The 19,777-nt window shown below is 36.3% G+C and overlaps 1 long non-coding RNA gene across 2 annotated transcripts; it reads left to right on the forward strand.

Annotated features, from left to right (window-relative positions):
- The first annotated feature begins 2,818 nt into the window (after positions 1–2,818).
- On the forward strand, positions 2,819–5,985 carry LOC107016380. 2 transcript variants are annotated; one of them, XR_001456459.2, is made up of 4 exons: positions 2,819–2,977; positions 3,382–3,733; positions 4,680–4,873; positions 4,961–5,985. It is a non-coding gene; the product is annotated as an uncharacterized LOC107016380 (long non-coding RNA). The 2 variants fall into 2 exon arrangements; XR_003577754.1 differs by having other exon boundaries at positions 3,382–4,873.
- Positions 5,986–19,777: the final 13,792 nt, after the last annotated feature.

Genomic DNA, 19,777 nt, shown 5'->3' on the forward strand with positions numbered 1-19,777 from the left:
TCTCTAGAATAATATCTAGATATTTCTTTAACATAATTATTCTAGGTACTAGAGTAGACCATTCTAGAAACTATACTAGAAAAGTCTATAATATTCAATCAATCAAATTTATCATTTTTTACACTCCCCCTTAAAGTGATTTGTGGAAACTACCCCAAACTTGTTGTGGAAGAACTTAAAGGAAGCTTTGAGATATGTCTTGGTGAAGATCTCAGCAATTTCTTTCGGACTCCTTTTCCTTCTTCAAATGATAAAGATTTTTCACCATCAGTTGATCCATGTATATTATCTCCATGTTGATTTCTCAAACTCTTCCTTTCGCTCAACTTCTCAACAATTAAAACACTATCAATTTTTAGTGAAGTCTCAACACCATCACAGGATCCATTGTCATATTTACTTATCATCTCCTGCATATATATTTTAGCGGCTTCAGAGGTTTCAAAAAGTATATCGTTTGCCTCTAACACTGTAATATCAACTTCTTCCTATATTTGATCTCTATTTTCTCCGTCTGCTTTCAGAATTTGTTGAGTCATTAATTAATCTTGATATTGTAGTTGAGTCACCATATAATGCCGCTTCCAATACATCTCCGTCAATGCTTTCTTTGTAAAGTTTGCCACTCGCATATGTAGTTTCAGATATTGCATGTTCAAGATCTTCTTCTTTGATTCCTTCAATAGTATCTACTTTGTCACCACTAATAACATCCTCAAAAATTTGTTGCTTCATGTTGACAACATCAATTTCTTGCTTCTCTATATTATCGACTATGTTATATTCTAGATACTCAATCCAATCTCCTTCAAGATTGATGGAGATCATGGCATGTATTGCTAGAGCCTAATCTAATAAACATTGTTCCCACTCTTCTTCTTCTTCAGCAACTTTTTCATCCTTATTGATCTCTTTGACTTGACAATATATTTGTATGCACCCTACTACACAACAATGATAACATCTTAGATGCTTCTTACCAGAATAATTAGAAGACTCTTTTTTTTTCATGCGAGCTTGAATCACCTGAGGATCAAGAGTGTGACATATCTATTGATTTTAATTTGAAGTTTCTCCTGTAGGCTACAAGAGCATCTCCTTCTTTTTCTTTGACAAACAAACTAGCCAACTGTTTGGCTAGTTATTCCTGTGAAAACAACAATTTTACAAATTCCTCCAAAGATGGTTGTTGAGATCATCCTTGAATTGATGTCACAAATGGAATATATTTAGGTTTCAATCCACGAATGACTATTCTTCTCATTCTTGCTTCAGAAATAGCCTTTTTTGGATTTAATAAACATATCTCAGAGCACAAGTTCTTAATATTTAAAAAATACCCAGCGATAAAAATATTACCTTGAGTGGTGTTAACCAATTTATTCTCCAAAATCTGCAGCCGAGCTTCATTCTTCTTGTTGAACAAGCAATATAGGATCCTCCATATTTCATGAGTTGATTTACACTTTATAATATGATCAAATAAATTAGAGGAGAGTGTCCTCTTTAGAATAAACTCCGCCTTCGCATTAATCTGCTTTCACTTCTTGTATGGATTGGTATTTTCTAGTCCATCAGTAGGAGGACTTGTTTTACACCCATTCATAACATCCCACAAATCCTCACCCACAAGGTTCTAATTCCATACATGTTTTCCATACCTTGTAATTGGACAAATTCTGCAACTCCATTCCAATTCCATTAACACGACCGCTAAAATCCATATAGACAAACAAGTTGAATCGACCTCTAGCTCGATCTTGAAATAAAATCCAGAAGCTAATATATGACTATGGTACTGATACCATGTAGAGAATAGCAGAAAAAAAGTACAATCGAGAAACCTTCTACTAGCTTAAGATCGTAAACTAAGATAGGAAGATTCATCTAAGGAAGATGAAGCTAGAAACGAGAACTTATTTTGAAAGAAGACTATTTTACTTGGATTGTTCTTGTGTTACTATCAGGTTGCATACAAAGACAATGCTACCCCTATTTATAGTTGTGTAGGGATGATTCTAGATACCTATAATCTAGACTATTCTATCATTTACTACAAAAATATCTTCTTTAGAATACCTTCTAGTGAACTTGTCTTCTATCAATTTCTATTCAAGGTCACTTCTCTAAAATATCTAAATGTTTCTTTAAGATAATTATTCTAGTACTACACTAGTCCATTCTAGAAACTATACTGGAAAAATCTATGATATTTCAAAAACCAACTTTATCAGTTTTCAGATTTGGGTCATGTCGGGTTAAATTTGTATTTAAAATTGAAGATAAATTATTTGATTTGTAAGCTTAAAATTGTTCCTCCTTAAAAGTAAGGGTAACTGTGTTCAAAATTATAGTGGAGGGGTACGTTTAAACCAAAGTATAACAGAAAAGGTATATTTAGACCAAAATATAATAAAGAGTAATTTAGACTACTTTTAATTGTACAAGGTATATCTGAATCTATTCAGTTATATATATATACTAGTACTCCCCCTGTTACAAAAAGAATAACCTCCTTTTTATTTTAGTTTATTTTAAAAAGAATGACCTCTTTCTCTTTTAATAACATTTTAATTCAGCTTTACACGTGACATATTTAAGGTAACAGGATTAACGGACAATTTTGTACATTTAACATAACTTTAATTTAGAACCACGAGATTCAAAAGTCTTTTTTATTTTATTAATCTCCATGCTAATTCAAATTATACCATTCTTTGTGAAACAAATAGTAATTATTTTCACAAAAGGAGAAACCAATCAGAAGGCATCTTATCTTTCTCCTTTTCCGTTTAGAACAAAGTAACTCTAAAAGAATATCTTTTTTTGTCCTTCCTTTAATCACAAAGTGACCAAATAGAGTCATACACAACATGAATTCAGACATACCGAGATTAATTAATTTCATTTATGGAAATGATTCAAGTTACAAAATGCACTCAAACACATGAAATACTTATTATCATATAAATTAAGGGTCCGTTTGGATGGGCTTAATAAAAGCAGCTTTAAAAAAGTACTTTTGAAAGTGCTGAAACTTATTTTTAAAATAAGCAGTTATGTGTTTGGATAAAAGTGCTGAAGTTGCTATGCCAAACGTGAAAAGGGAAAAATGGAAGAAAGAGATGTTAGGAATATGTTGTAATTTGGAGATTGTATAAAAATATTAAGGGCAAAAAGATAAAAATGTGGTCAACTAAAACAGCTTATAAGCTAAAAAAAAAAAGCACCCCTACCCCAGCTTTTAACTTTTGGCTTAAAATAAGTTTTTTTTAACTTAAAATAAGCTATTTTGAGTATTGCCAAACAGCTAAATAAGTCAAAAATCAGCTTTTAAGTCAGTTTGACCAGCTTTTAAGCTGAGCCAAACAGGCTCTAAAGCTGTGAACTTTAATGTTTTTCTTTTCCCATAAAACGATTTATGCTTGATTTTCCATGGTTGAATTGTTTTAATTTTTGTTTGATACATTTTCATACAAACTCAATGATTGTTATATATTATAATAACTGTAATAGTGAAAAAAGATGCAGATTTTAGGATTGAAGGGGCAGGAAAAGTACAACTAAAAATTAAGAAAAGATTTCCATCTTCAAAGCCTAATTCCCAAAAGTCATAGTTGACTGTTGGGTCTATGACTTGTTTTGCATAATTATCTTGGCAGAAGCTGTTGACGGAGGGAGGGTCCAAGTAATTCTGGTAGAAAAAGAAGTGGATCTTGTCTCCCAGGTCCAGGTACGAGAGGTTTCTATTCCTGTGGATTGTTGTTATTTCTCTATTCCTGGCTGATAGAGTATGGCCTCTCTGGAATAGTTCTTTGGACAATTTCTTATTTCTTCATATGCCCAACTCTCATTCTCCAGGTGCAACACATTTATTCTTCTTCTTCTATATAACTTGGAGATATGGAAGTTAGTTAAAATCTCCTTGGTTAATTGTATATCTTAAAATCTACAAGTCATCCTCCATTTTAAGAAATAGGTGTATTCTTTTGTTAAGTTCTGCACCAGTTTTTAGAGGTAAATACTACTAAAATCGAAGCGCATGCTCTGATTCACAGGGTTTTTGACTTCAAAACTCTCGCTTCTACAAGAAATTTTTGATCAATCATGGCCATATTTTCCACTCGTCAGCCTACTTCGATGGCTGGCCAGCAAATCCCAGTACTCAATTCCGCTCTCTATCCTTGGTTGCATAACATTCGTAATACTTGGTGTCTGATGGTTCCTGTTTTGCAAAATATGCACCCCTTATTGATTGTACGATGGTGTACTGGAGATTGCCTTGATTAGGATCCTACAAATGGAACTAGGATGGTACAGTAAAAGGAGTTGGTGGCCCTAGTGCTGGGGACTTTTATATTAGAAATGGTTAAGGAAATTTGATACATGCTGAGTATTGTGGTTTGGGAATAACTTCAGTTATAATGTCTAAGTCAATGGCTTTGCGGAGAGGACTGAAGTAGTATATAATGCATCGATATTTACGAGTAATATTTGAGGCTGACTCATTAATGCTCCAAAAAATTTTGAACGGAATTTAGGAGGTTCCTTGGAGTAGTCAGGTGGAGGTGAAAAGGATCAATGGTTTGAGAATTAATGTTGATGCAAGAGTGGAGCACATCCTTAGGGAAGCAACACTTCTGCAGATTATTTAGCTAACCAGTTTTTTCTTTTTACAGGTACAACAACTATCATCTATTCAAATTTTGCAAGAGTTACCACCAAAAAGGAAAGCAATATTACTCATGGGTAAAACAAAAACTCCCAGTCCTAGAATTAGAAACATCCAAAACAGGGGTTTCAATACACAAACATAATTGAGACAAACAAGAACAACAAGACATGGATGACAAAAGAATATCAAAAGGCGATGGTAGGTCCAGCATACTTGCATAAGTGAATATAATTGCAATATACTATTTATGCGGAGTTGGAACTCATATATGGCCTCCTTATGCAGTGGTATCCAAATTGAAGTATAACAGTGCACAAAGATGAAAGAGGAGAAAACAGTGTTCATTTAACTTCATTTTGTGGTTTAGATCAGATCAATCCGAGTTGAAAAAGTCTTCAAAGGATCTAATTTCATGGAACTTGTGAGTGTTTTGAGTGTCTTCAGTGAAATTTGTCAAAATTCTGATCCATTTCAATCTATTTCTATATATAAGAGGTACTTAAACTATCTTCTATCGTCTTCTCACTACTACCTTCATCGTAGAGATAGATTTCTCCAACAATGGAGCAGATTGGAGTCATCCAAGGAATTGATAACTTGAGAATCAGAAAAATGCAAAATAAAAAATATGTCTACAGTGATAATGATACTAATGCACAATACGACAAGCAACAAGAGTATTTCAGGTGAAGCACACATAAAAGGAAAGCATATTGGATTTATCAAGATATATAAATCTAAAAGTCAGTAAAGCAGTGTACTTAAAGGAATGATCTCTGGGAAAGTTAATAAGAATTACCTGGCCTATGCATTGGTATTAGTTAAGGTTTCTGACTCAATTTGCAGGAAAGGGTAAAACTTAGAAACGGAGCTCAACGTTCGTTTACAACATCAAAAGAGAGTTAGGGAGTAGATCGATTCTTACCAAAGTTGTTCAAGCTGAGTGGATTCAGTGGAATGGAAACGGATGAAACACAGTTGGCTGCAGCAGGTGATGACTCGATTTCACTCCAAGGTAGCACCTCGTCTTCATCCTCCATTGAACCTCAAGCTTGAAGACGACCAACTTTGTTTCCTTTCGTTGATTATTCATTTCTGTATTTTGTTTTTGGGCGAGATCATGTTATGATCTGGTTGTTCCTTTTTAGTTTCTAATAAATGGTCCCTAAGACCCGCTTTGATTAAAAAAAAAAAGAGGTACATACTAGTGGTGTATCTATGTGAAGATTATATTCCCCAAGCCTGTTAATTATTTTCCTTCTTTGTAGAACATGTCACTTATATTAGACTTACTTCAATTTGTAGGTTCATTTTCAAAGACCATTAGGGTGGCATGAGTTTTCCTTTTTTTTTTATCCCAACTCTTTCAACTACTTTTTTGTAGTCAGGATGGGACGTCCACATAGTTTCATATGTTTCTTGTTGCTTGGATTTTTAAAGAGGGACTTTAGTAGGGTACAATGGTCAGAGTGGGTCCTCGGCAGCTGGTGTACCTGTGCATCGTAGTACTTTGTAACTACTTATTATTGGCTAATAATCTATCAAGTCTTTCATAAATTAAGGATACTTTATTTTAAATCTATTGTTTAGCGACATATATTTGCTACCCTTGAAACACATTTATATGAGCTGACGGTAGTTTATTGTATCTATAAAGTCCTTAGCACGTGAGTAATTAATGGGGTTCCCCCTTTTTTTCCTTGAGTTGGTAAAGTGTTTGTTAAACTCACCCCTATAAGCCACTTTCCAGAAGAGTTATTTTTAATGTTTTTTTTAAATTCTCCCATAGAATCATACAATTATTTGTAAAAGTACTAGCATAGATTGTAATACTTCAGATTCGAGAAGATAAAAAAAATGAAGCTATCCAGGATCTGGTGTCAGGACAAACAGAAGCCATCGAAAAATCGTGTGCCAGACCACAGACCGTAGGTGGGGTCCTGTCATTGGGTTCTAGACTGAAGGGTATCTGATCCCACCCACGGCCAACCAGTACGATCGATGGTTGGACGTACGGACCTAGGTCTAGCCGTAGGTGAGGGTCAGCATCTATTTAGAGCAAAATGATTTTTAGGTCAACCTCAAATAGTCATATATTTTAACACAAAATTAATTAGGTGGCTCATCACCTATCAAATTAAAGATTATTTAATTATATTTCCAATGCCACTGAGCGTGCAAAAATCAAAGCTCGGAGTAAAAGTTATGCTCAGTTTAGTGAAGCCTTATTGGGAAGACCTCAAACCACGACTCAGTTGACATGAAGTGATTCAAATGACGGCCCGTCAATACCTCGCGAGTAATACTTCTTCAACTTTAAGTCAAGGTCGTTGTTGTATTTTCCCCGATTCTTTGGGCACTTAAACAACATCATTTGATGCCTAATATACGTCGTTGCTCAATTTAATTCTAATAATCTAGTTAGACTTACCCAAAAACCTCATTCTCAAAAATATCATCCAAGTTAGAAAGAAAAGATAATAAAGAGGCGCACGTTTCTTTCAAGAACAAGCAACACTGTTCTTCAAAGTTCATCCCAAAATTCAAAGGATTTCTCCGTAGATTTTGTCACTATGTATATGGGATTTCACTAGTGGGTTTCTTTCATCAACTAGGTCCTTAGAATTGAGTCAGCTCCTTTATTCTTGATAGCTTGTATAGACATTGGGTTTATAAATCGTTGGAGATTCATGGTGATTTTGTTGTTGTAGTATCCTTAGTCTAAATAGTATTTTTTCTTGTAAACTTTGCATAATTCCTTGTATAAAACTCAGAACCCTACTTTATATAAATTGTATTAGTTCATGAATTATACTTACTAGGTTAGTTAGACATAAAGTCATGCTTTAGATTTCGAATATCACATTCTTATTTCTCAGTTAGAATGTCATTATTTTGAACTGCTCAGACTTTAGTGCATTTTAGATTTGTGAAGTAGACTTAGCACCAAATTGGACTGGGATTTAGCGTACCCTCAAAGTCCAAGAACTATGTGCTTACATAGATTTATAAGTCCCCTCTATAAGCATCAGTTTTACTGTTCACGCCACATTCATGCCTCTATACCCCTAGAAAGGTATATTGGGATTTATCGATGAGTCGTCTACATCGGACTCCACGTTTAGCTCACGTGGTTTATGTCGGTTAATAGTATCTCCCACGGTCAGACTCTTACTGCATTGAACAGGTTTTCAATATTTACTTTAGTATACAATTTTGCAATTTACCTTTATGATTAGTACTTGGTAATTTCATTCAGTTCAACTTTAAGTTATAGTACATATCTATATCATTATTCAAATTATATCATTGCTCAGTTATTTATTGTTCAAATTAGCATATCTATATCAAGCATGCTCAGTACATTCCAAGTGATGATGCATACTTTGTGCTATATAATTTCATAATGTAGGTTCATACACACATCATCCAAATCACGCTTAGATCGATTCTCGGCTCGAGTTTAGCAGATGCAGTTGTGAGTCCTCATACTTCGAGGACAATAGAAATACTTTCTATTTTAGTCTTTATTTTTAGTTCTCAATTTTATTAGAGTTTGTTGGGGGCATGTCCTAAAAATTCAATTTAATTGCGTTTTTTCACACATAATAGTACATTCATCTTGAGTTGTTAAGTGGTTGTTTCAATTATCACTAAAATCCTATTATTATATATATATTCAGACTACTTGAGTTTTTCCCCATTTCAAATATCCACCGTTTGTAGTTTCTACGGAGTATATGTTTTACTTAGTCATATTTAGTATAATTAATATATGCCAGACTCAGGGTTAGCATGGGGTCACTTTAATCCTAGGTCTCATTTTACGCCTACTGGGTAGTCTCGGAGCGTGAAAAATTGGTATCAGAGCCAGGTTTAAGAGTCCTAGGGTGTCTGAAAGTCGCACTAAGTAGATTCCCTTTCATGAGAGTGAAAAGTGCCACACCTATGAGGTAGAGGCCACAAAATATTTTAAGTTAAACATTACTTTCTTTTATTTTCTTATCGTGCATGAGATATGATAGAAATTCTCTTTTTTAATCTATCATTATGCATTTTAGATCATGCCTCCTCGTAGAGCTAACATAGAGAATGCTAATACACAAAATGCTAACACGGTTTCTCTAGTACCAAACCATGATGTTACAAATGCAGAATTTTTGAATGGGATCTAGCTCTTGGCTTAGAATGTATCCAATCAGAACAATTACCAGGCCATAGTTTCCGCAAAGACTAATGGTCGATTAGCCGAAACTAGGGTTTGAGGCTTTGTTCGTATGAATTCACCAGAATTTCTAAGGTTGAAGGTTGTTGAGGACCCATATAACTTCATTGACGAGGTTAAGAAGATTCTTGGAGTAATGCAAGTGACTAGTATTGCGAGTGTTGAGTTAGAATCCTATCAACTCAAGGATGTAGCTCATATTTGGTTCACGTAGTGGAAGGAAAATAGGGTAATAATACAACTCATGTGACATGGACTACTTTACTAGAGATTTTATAGACACGTTTTTCCCGAGGGAGTTAAGGGAGGCTAAGGCTCAGAAGTTTATGAACTTAAAACAGAGCTCAATGTTAGTCCATGAATACAGATTGAAGTTCACTCATCTCTCCAGGTATGCTCCACATATGGTTGTTGATTCGAGGTCACAAATGAGTAAGTTCTTCTTTCGAGTATCCAATTTAGTAAAGACCAAGTGTAGGAATGCTATGTTATTAGGAAATATGGATATCTCCAGACTCATGACTTATGCTCAGTAGGTTGAGGAAGATAAGCTTAAGGAAATAAATTAGGACAACAAGAAGGCTAGAACAGGGAATTATGAATAACTTTAGTAGAGATCGAGTGGTGGAAATCACTCATAAGAAGTCTAATGCCCCAAACCTTTATTATCTGGCGCTTAGGTTGTAAGTCATAGGGGAATGCTTTGGGTAACGAGACTTTTCCAACTTGTCCAAAGTATAGTAAGAATCATCCGAAAGAGTGTCTTGAAGGAAGAAAGGGGTGCTTCAAGTGTGGTCTGTGTGGTTAGAGGTTGAAGGAGTTCCCTTTTTCCAATCAAGCACAAGGAGGTAACAAGACTCAGTCTACCACTTCAGCATCTCTACGGGTCACCACACTCATTAGGGTGTCTTATTTGGTTCAGGTGGTGGTCAGTGCAAAAATAGGTTGCGTATTCTTCAGGATCGTTAGGTTCAAGAAGATTCTCCTGATGTGGTCACTGGCACGTTGACAATATTTGTTTAGTTGTTTATGCATTCGTTAGATTCAGAGGCAACACTTTCTTTTGTAACTCCATGGATAGTAGTAAACTTTGGAGTCAGTCTAGAAACTCTATCAGAACCCTTCTCAATCTCTACACAAGTTGGTGACCCAGTTATACCTAGACTGGTATATATAAATTGCGCTGCCACAGTTTCTCAAAAAATCACCTCAGCAGACCTTGTAGAGCTTGAAATGATAGATTTTGATATCATTATAGGTATGGATTGACTACATTCTTGCCATGCCTCAATCGATTGTAGAACGAACCATCATCCTTGTTATGCCTCAGTCTATTGTAGAATTAAGTTCATTTGGTTTCAGTTTCTATAGATTCAGTCTTAAATTTTAAGGGTAGTAGATCAGTGCCTATAGGTCGATTTATCGACTACCTTAAGGCCAAGAAGGTGATCTCAAAAGGGTATATATATCATATTGTTTTGGTTAAGGATGCGAACTCCAAAACCCCAACTCTTGAGTTGTACCAGTATAAAACCAGTTTCTAGAAGTGTTCCCAAAAGTTCTTCCCGGAGTTCCTATTGAAAGGGAAATCGACTTTAGAATAGATCTCCTTCCAGATACATAGCCATTTTGATTCCTCTTTATTGAATTTCTCCAGACAAGCTTAATGATTGAAAGAACAGTTGATCAACCTTCTAGATAAGGGTTTCATTAGACCCAGTATCTCTGCATAGGGTGCTCTAGTATTGTCCGTGTGAAAGAAAGAAGGTTCTATAAGGATGTGAATTAACTATCATCAGTTGAACATTGTCACAACTAATAATAAGTATCATATCCCTAGGATTGATGACTTGACCAACTTCAGGGTGCTAGATGCTTTTCTAAGACAGACATCAAATCCAGCAATTATAAGCTTAGAGTCAGAAATAGTGATATCCCGAAGGCAGCCTTCAATATTCAGTACGGTAATTATAAATTTTTAGTTATATCTTTTGGACTAACAAATGCTCTGGCAGCTTTCATGGATTCAATCATTATGGTGTTCAAATAGTATTTGGGCTTATTTGTCATTGTTTTTATTAATGATATCCTCATTTATTCTTGGAGTGGGAAAGAACATGTACTCATTTGAGTTGTTCTACAAACTCTTAAATATCGCCAGATATATATTTGCTAAGTTCAGTAAATGTGAATTTTGGATATAGTACGTCGCTTTCCTTGGTCATGTGGTATCCAACAAAGAGATCCGAGTGGATTCTCATAAAATTGATGAAGATGAACACTAGCCCAGACCCACCTCTCCAATATATATCACAAGTTTTTTGGGTTTGACCCGTTATTACAGGAGATTTGTTGAAGAATTTTCAGCCATAGCTTCCCCATTGACCAAGTTTAATATGTGTGTGAGAAAAGCTTCTCAAAAGTAAAGACTAGGTTCACTACATCTCCTGTCTTGAATATACTAGATAGCTTAGACAATTATATGATTTATCATGAGTCATTTAGGGTCACCCTAGGTTGTGTGTTGATGTAGTGAGGTACGGTTATAACTTATTCTCCTAGAAACGTTAAGTTTCACAAGATGAATTACTCAACTCATGATCTCGAACTCAAGACAAAAAAATTTCCCTTAAGATTTGGTACATTAATTGTATGGTGTTCATTTTGATGTGTTCATAGATCATAAGAGCCTCCAATATTTATTCAACCGGAAAGAGTTGAATCTTCATCAGATGAGATGGCTTGAATTCCTCAAAGACTGACATGAATGTTCTTTACCATCCGGATAAGACAAATGTAGTGGGTGATGCTCTTAACAGACTCTATATAGGTAGTGCAACACATTTTTGTGAACGAAATGAAAGAGTTATCCAAAGAAGTTCACTGGCTTTCTCTCCGAGGAATTTTCCGTACACAAAATTAGATGGTTGTGTGATAGTTGAGAGTGGATAAAATTCTTCATTTGTAATGGAGGTTAAGGAAAAATAGGACAATGATCATATATTTAATTGAAATGTGCAATTCATCATGAGAAAGTTGAGGTTTTCCCCCAAGAGGGAGATGGTGTGCTTCGTTACTAGGGTCGCTTGTGTGTTCCTAATTTGGGTGAGTTAAGAAAGCAGATCCTTATAGTAGCTCATAACTCCTGGTATTCCATTCATCCAGGTGCCACTAAGATGTATTGTGATCTACTAGAAGTATTTTAGTGGAACGACATGAAGATGGATAGAGAAGACTTTGTGGCTAAGTGCCCTAACTGTCAATAGGTTAAGGTAGAACATCAAAAACCACGAAATATGACTCAAGAGGTTAACATTCCTACATAGAAGTTGGAAGTGATAAATATGGACTTTATTATGGGTTTACCTCCCATTCGCAGACAACATGACTCCATTTAGGTGATAATGGACAGAGTTACAAAGTCCACTCACTTCTTGGCTGTCAAGACTACAGATTCAGTAGAGGACTCTGACAAATTTACATTATTGAGATAGTCAGGTTGCATGTAGTTTCTTTGTCTATCATCTCAGATAGAGGTCCTCAGTTTACTTCTCATTTTTTGGAAATCTTTTTAGAAAGGGCTTGGTACTCAGGTAAATATTAGTATAATATTTCATAAACAAACAAATGGTCAGACAATGTGTACTATTCAAACCCTAGAGGAAATATTAAGAGCTTGTATGATCAGTTCAAAGGGTAGTTGGGATGATCACCTACATCTCCTAGAGTTCGCCAATAATAATATGTTTTATTCTAATATTTAGATGGTACCGTTTGAGGAAGTTTATAGGCGCAAATGTAGGTCCCTAATTAGTTTGTTTGAAGTAGGTTAAGCAGCCCTGATTGGGTTAGGTGTTCAGTTCATGGGGTCATGGAAAAAGTTCAGCTCATTAAAGATAGACTAAAGATAGATTAGAGTCGTCAAAAGTCTTACATAGAAGTGAGGAGAATGGACTTAGAGTTTGAAATAGATGATTTTGTTTTCCTGAAGGTGTCACCTATTAAAGGGGTGATGAGATTTGGAAACAAAGGGAAAATTAGTCCCATATATGTAGCTCCTTACAGAATTTTAAAAATGGTTGGTAATGTGGCTTTAGAGTTAGAGTTTCCAAGAGAACTAGCATCGGTTCATCCATTCTTTCACATTTCCTTGTTGAAGAAGTGCGTGGATTATTCGACATTGTTAGTATCATTAGAGAGTGTGGTTGTGAAGGATAGTCTCACTTATGAAGAGGTTCCAGTTGAGATTCTTGACTGTCAGGTTCGTAGGTTGAGAAATAAGGAAATCATCTTAGTGATGGTTTTCAGGAGGAGTTGGTTCATAAGGGAGCTACTTGGGAAGCGGAAGCAGCCATGATGGACAAGTATCCTCACCTATTTCCTTCTGATTCCATTTCATCTTAAGGTACTACTTCCTCTTCAATCTCTCAGTTTACTTTAGTGAAATTCATCCTCGGTATCTTCTTCCCTCAGTTATCCTTGCATTTCATCCTCTTTGCATGTTCATAGAACTTAGTTCAGTCAGGTATCAATTTATAGTAGTTAGTGGTAGGGATTGCAACTCCGTCCCTCCATACTCATCTTGTTTAGTCTTCATTCGATAATAGTTGTTCCCATAGAGGAGACATTGTAACACCTCAGATTCAAGAAATATGAAAAATGATGGTTTCCAAAATGTGGTGTCAAGACCAATGGAAGTCATTGACAGACCGTGTGTTAGACCACGGATTGTAGTGGGGTTCCATCATAGGGTTCTATAATTAGGGTCTCTTATCCCTCCCACGGACGACCAGTACGGTACGTGGTTAGACCTACAGACCGTAAGTCTAGTCATAGGTGAGGGTCAATACTCATTTAGAGCAAAATGTCTTTTAGGTCAACTTCAATAGTCATATCTTTTAGTACAAAATGAATTAGGTGGCCTATGACCTATCAAAATTAAATATATTTGAATCATCATTCCCAACCCATGAGTTTTCTAAAATACAAGCTCAAGGTAAAACTATATACTCATTCTAGTGAAGCCCTATCAGGAAGACCTTAAAACATGACCCAGTTGACGGGCAGTGGTTCAAAATACGGCCCGTTGGTCTCCTCGTAAGTGGTACTTCATCATATTTAAGTCAAGACATACCCAAAACCCTTATTCTCCAAAAATCATCCAACTTAGAACAAAAAAAAAGAGAAAGAGGCGTCAATTTCTTTCAATACCAAGCAGCAGTGTTCTTCAAAGTTAAGTCCTTGAATCCAAACTTTGTAGATTTTGTCATCACATATGTTGATTTAACTAGTTGGTTTCTATCATTCACTAGGTCACCAGAATTCAGTTAGTTTCTTGATTCTTCGTACCTTGTTTAGACCTAGGGTTTATAAATCCTTAGAGATTCATGGTGTTTTTTGTTATTGTAGTATCCTAAGTCGAAATAGTATGTTTTCTTGGGAACTTTGCGTAATTCCTTGTAAAAAACTCAGAACCCTAGTTTGTTGAAATTCTCATAGTTCATTAATTATCCTTGATATGTCAATTAGACCGAAGCCATGCTTTAGATTTCAAATCTCACATTCTCAATATATAAATGTTGCATTCTCAATTAGCATGTCAGTATTGTGAGCTACTTAGTATTTAGTGCATTTTATGTTCACGAATATTCAGTTGGGATTAAACTTAGCACTGACTTAGACTAGGGATTAGTGTACCCTAAACGTTCCAAAACTACGTGCTTGCATAGGTTTATAATCCCATCCATTAGGCATCGGGTTTATTGATCATGCCATAGTCATACCTCTTGAAAAATATATTGGGTCCTCTCGATGGGGAGTATACACGAGACCCATTTTTAGCTAATGTGGTTTATGTCGGTTAATAGTTTCTCCAGCAGTTATACTTTTAGTGCATTGGCCAAGTTTTCAGCATTTACATCAATATACAATTCAACATGTTACCTTCATGATTAGTACTTGGTCATTGCATTGGGTTCAGTTTTTAATTATTCTTCAGTACATATCTATATCCTTGTTCAGATTATATTATTGCTCAGTTATGCATTTTTGAGCTTATATTTTTTCCAGCTTAACATATTTATATAATGCAAGCTCAATAAATTACAAGTACTGACGCATAATTTGTGTCCCATCATTTCATGATCTATGTTCAAAAACTCAACATCCAAATCACACTTATATTAATTCTCGATTTGTCTTTCGTAAGACTTCATACTTCGAGGATAATATACATGCTTCTTATTTTAGTCATATGTCCTATTTTCAATTTTGTTAGAGTTAGCCGGGGTCATGTCCCAACAACTCAATTAGTAGTGGTTTTTCATGCATAGAAGTAGATTCATCTGAGTTGTTACGTGGTTGTTTTTATTATCACTAAAATCCTATTGTCTTATATATATTCATACTAAGGTTTTTCCCCATTTGAGATACTACTATTTTTATTTTCCGTGTAGTACATATTTTATATAGTCAGTATTAGTATGTTTGATATATGTCAGACTCAGGGTTAGCTTGGGCTCACTCATGATCCTAGGTCCCATGTTACATCTAGGGGTTAGCCTCTCGGTGTGAAATACATACAACTAAATAACCAAGTAGTGTTTGAGAAGTGTACCTTAACCGTTGCATGCTCTTCTTGATTAATTGTTGCAATCTCATCATGCTCTAAAAAGTTCTCATCCCAGAGTACTACGATGCCTCTTGAGTTTCTTAGCTAGAAATTCTATCATTTTATTTAATGTAAAGCTTTCGATAAGTGTTTGGTGACTCTGCAATTTAACATCCAATAAAGAGACTAGTGGTGGTTTGTTCCAATCAAGAAGTGATCAGAAATTTCTCCTACAGTTGGCTCTGTTAAACCCTCTATGATTCCATATTCTTATATTCAACACTATGTTTATGTTTTGGGGTACTATCAATGGAAGGTTCCTCCTGGACTCTACCTATATTATTTGATTCCTTAGTAATGTGTTCATTATCAGTATGTAGATCCGTATATGAGGGTTTATAGGGGTTCTTATGTCTACCGATCTTTTTAGCAAATTCGGGTGGCAAATAAGGATGAACTTTTTTCATAGTGAGCTTTGTAAATCATTATTTTTGTTTCTTTTAGTAATATTATTTTGGTCGTGATTTCTCTCATAACTTTTATTGTTTCATCTATTTTCACTATGTTTGTACTAAGAAGGCGAGCTGGTGGTGTGTGAATGAGGCGGTACCTTGGACGGAGCGGTATGTCCTCTGCAACTTGGTTTGAGTTGCCTATATATCATGCATTTACCATCATTGAAAATAGAAGCCCCTACTGGTACACATGTAGTGGGTTGTAAATGAGGTACCCATTTGGTTTGGTAAAGGAGATGGAAGAAAAGGCATCTCCTCTAGGTTGTGTTTCTATAAAGGGTGCATTAGTGGTGTCTCCTAGTGAATTTGTGGAAGAAGGGAATATGTGGGAATGGATATCTCATATGAGTGTTGAGTATAGTAGCTAGCTACACCTAGTTGTTGCATGATTCCATTATCAAGTGCATTCCCTATGATATTACCTGGAGATGAAGGATCGGTTTTGTACTACTATCACAACCTCTCTTCCCTCCATCATCTTTCTCAAGGAGAGAGAGTGCCTTTGCAGGTTCATCTTCAGCCACGACATAGGTTTTGCATCTGGAGGTGGAGTTAGAGTGGCGTATAGTTGGGTTTGGGTTGGTTGTTTCATTGAGTTTTGATTGGGCTTTTCTGGGTTCTCCGTAGTAGATATAGTTTAATAGTGAGCTTGGAGTAGTTTTAGCCTTTCTCTTTGGCATCTTGCTTGGGAACTGAGGGGTAGGAGAGGCATACTCTATTACTTTTGATAAGTTTATAGATATAGATTGGTAGGAATAATAATAATATTTTGAGGTCTATCTTTTTGGCTTTTAACACTAGTACTAGGGATAGTAAAAGCAATTTCTTATTTTAAAGTATATGTATTGGATAAGTTGGTTTTGGAACGGGGGGATGAGGGAAGTTCTAGGGTTTGGGGATGGATGGACATCCATCATTTCACTAATATCTGTAAAATAATTGGAAAAGGATGTCGCGTTGAATCTATCCACATGAGATTTCTAAAGTGGAGTTGAAGAGTATTTGGCTGAGGAGACCTTAGGATTGGGTATCTTATCCTAGGTGTATCCTGTATTTTGGTATGTAGGGGGTATTGTAGGGTCTTCTGGTAATTTCTAGGGTTAGTGTCACTATCTAGTGGCCTCTAGATGCTAGGGGTTGGAGTAGAGGTCGAAGGGGCATTAACCACCATTTTTTGAGGAAACTCAATGTTTGTACTAGTGTTTGATTTGCTAGTATTATGATTTTGTTTGCAGTAATTAGTTATTTTATTTTAGTTTTTGTACTTGTGTTACCTTTAGTAATTGTGTCTTTTATATTAATATTATTTGTGGATTTGGTTATAATATTAGTAGAGTTGTCTACTTACTATAGCTAATATTAATTTTACTATTTTTTTTTTGAATGTTTCTTCCCCATTCGATGCCACTGTCAATGTAATCACTCGACGTAGGAGGATGTGTGAGGCCTACTCGTTGATTGTTGGAATTGGTGTACTTATCAGATTTCCTCTTTGTTGGGAGTGCTTTCTTAATTTTTTAGCTAATGTATTCCCTTGATTTATATGTTGCGACTTCAATTTATATTGAAAGAGTTGTGAGTCAAGATATTTACCTAATTTGACTTCTAAATTTTTACCTTTACACGCGACGCATTGTGTTCAGCTGGGCTTTGTACTCCTTTTGTTTCTATGACAAATTTTTGCGTTGTGCTTTACTTATGTTACTTTTTTTTATTTTACCGATTTCCATTGTGCTTCCTCTTCCTTGGTTTCATCCGCTGCCTCTATCTCTCATATGTATTCTAGTTTATGTGTGTGTTGTTGAAGTGCTGATTGATTTTGGGTTGGTTGTTGGGCATGATAGTTGTGTATAACCCACACAACCACATTGCATGTCTAAGATGCCCCCTCATTCATAAGTGGTATTCTATTTCAGTTTACCTAATGTTGATGTGCCTCTTCCCCAAAGTGTGAATCGGGACTTTGATACAGATCCTTTCATAACACCCTCTGTTATGCGGAATTTGAGATAATACGAGAAAATATAAACGCGAAAAACAAGACAACAGATTTACGTGGTTCACCAATAAATTGGCTACGTCCACGGGGAAGAGGGAGAGCAGTTTTATTATGGAGAGGCAAGAACAGAATTACAGAATAGGGTTTGCCATAGCGTCTATATATAGTGCTAAGCTACGCCCTAACAGGCTTGGGCCCAATTAGTTTGTAACGGGTCCGATTCAAGGCATTCAACAAATCTCCACCTTGACTTGAATTCTCTGAACAGATTCTTCAGACGCACTATGATAGTGCCAGGCCTCCCCCTCTTCCTCAGAGTTGCCCCGCAGGGCAATTAACAGCTTCTGATGTTGAGCAAGTCCAAACAGTGTTGAAACTTGCTCTGTGGAACCGGCTTTGTGAACATATCAGCAGGATTATCAGCAGTTCCTACTTTCTTCACCTTGATTCTCTTCTCACTTCTCAGAAAATGATACCTTACGTCAATATGCTTGGTTCTCTCATGATGGACTTGATCCTTGGCTAGACAAATTGCGCTCAAACTGTCACAATACACCGTAGCCTGATCATGATGCAGACCAAGATCACTAACCAGCCCTTTCAGCCAAATCCCTTCTTTTGCAGCCTCTGTCAAGGCCATGTACTCCGCTTCCGTAGTAGACAAAGTCACTGTAGGTTGCAAAGTTGCCTTCCAACTGACGACAGATCCTCCAAGGGTAAACACATAGCCAGTCATCGATCTTCTTGTGTCAACATCTCCAGCATAGTCAGAATCAGAATAGCCAGTAACCAAGCACTGAGTATCACCTCCATAAATGAGACCAACGTCAGATGTACCTCTAAGGTACCGGAAAATTCTCTTCACAGCCTGCCAATGTTCTCTCCCTGGTTGTCCCATGAATCTGCTCACTACACTGACTGCATGTGCTAAATCTGGCCTTGTACAGACCATAGCATACATCAAACTTCCTACGGCACTGGCATAAGGGACTCGTGACATATACTCCTTCTCTTCTTCTGACTGTGGAGCGAACATGGCAGTGAGATGGATATTGGCAGCACTGGGGGTATCAATAGGCTTAGATGAAGACATGCCAAACCTCGCCAAGACCTTCTGAATGTAGCTTCTCTGTGACAAGAAAAGTTTCCTTCTCTCTCTGTCTCTAATGATCTCCATCCCTAGAATCTTCCGAGCGGCTCCCAGATCCTTCATCTCAAACTCAGCACTAAGTAAACCCTTCAGCTTCTGAATGTCATACTTCTTCTTTGCAGCTATCAGCATATCATCTACATAAAGCACCAGATAGATGAATGAATCATCCTTGAGCCTATTGTAGTAGACACAACAATCATATGAGCTCCGAGTATATCCCAACTTCACCATATAGCTGTCAAACCTTTTGTACCACTGCCTTGGAGACTGCTTAAGTCCATATAAGGACTTCTTCAACTTGCAGACGTGATTTTCCTTCCCTGGAACTTGGAAACCATCCGGCTGAGTCATGTATATCTCTTCCTCCAACTCTCCATGTAGAAACGCTGTCTTCACATCAAGTTGTTCAAGCTCCAGATTCTGATGTGTAACAATCGCTAGTAACACTCGGATGGAAGTATGTCTGACCACTGGTGAGAAGATCTCATTGTAGTCCACTCCCTCTCTTTGGTTGAAACCTCTGGCAACAACCCTGGCTTTATACTTGACTCCTTCTGCTGGTGATATCCCTTCCTTCTTCTTGAAAACCCATTTGCAAGT

This window comes from Solanum pennellii, chromosome 4 (assembly GCF_001406875.1).
Source record: "Solanum pennellii chromosome 4, SPENNV200".
Classification (NCBI taxonomy): Eukaryota; Viridiplantae; Streptophyta; class Magnoliopsida; order Solanales; family Solanaceae; genus Solanum; species Solanum pennellii.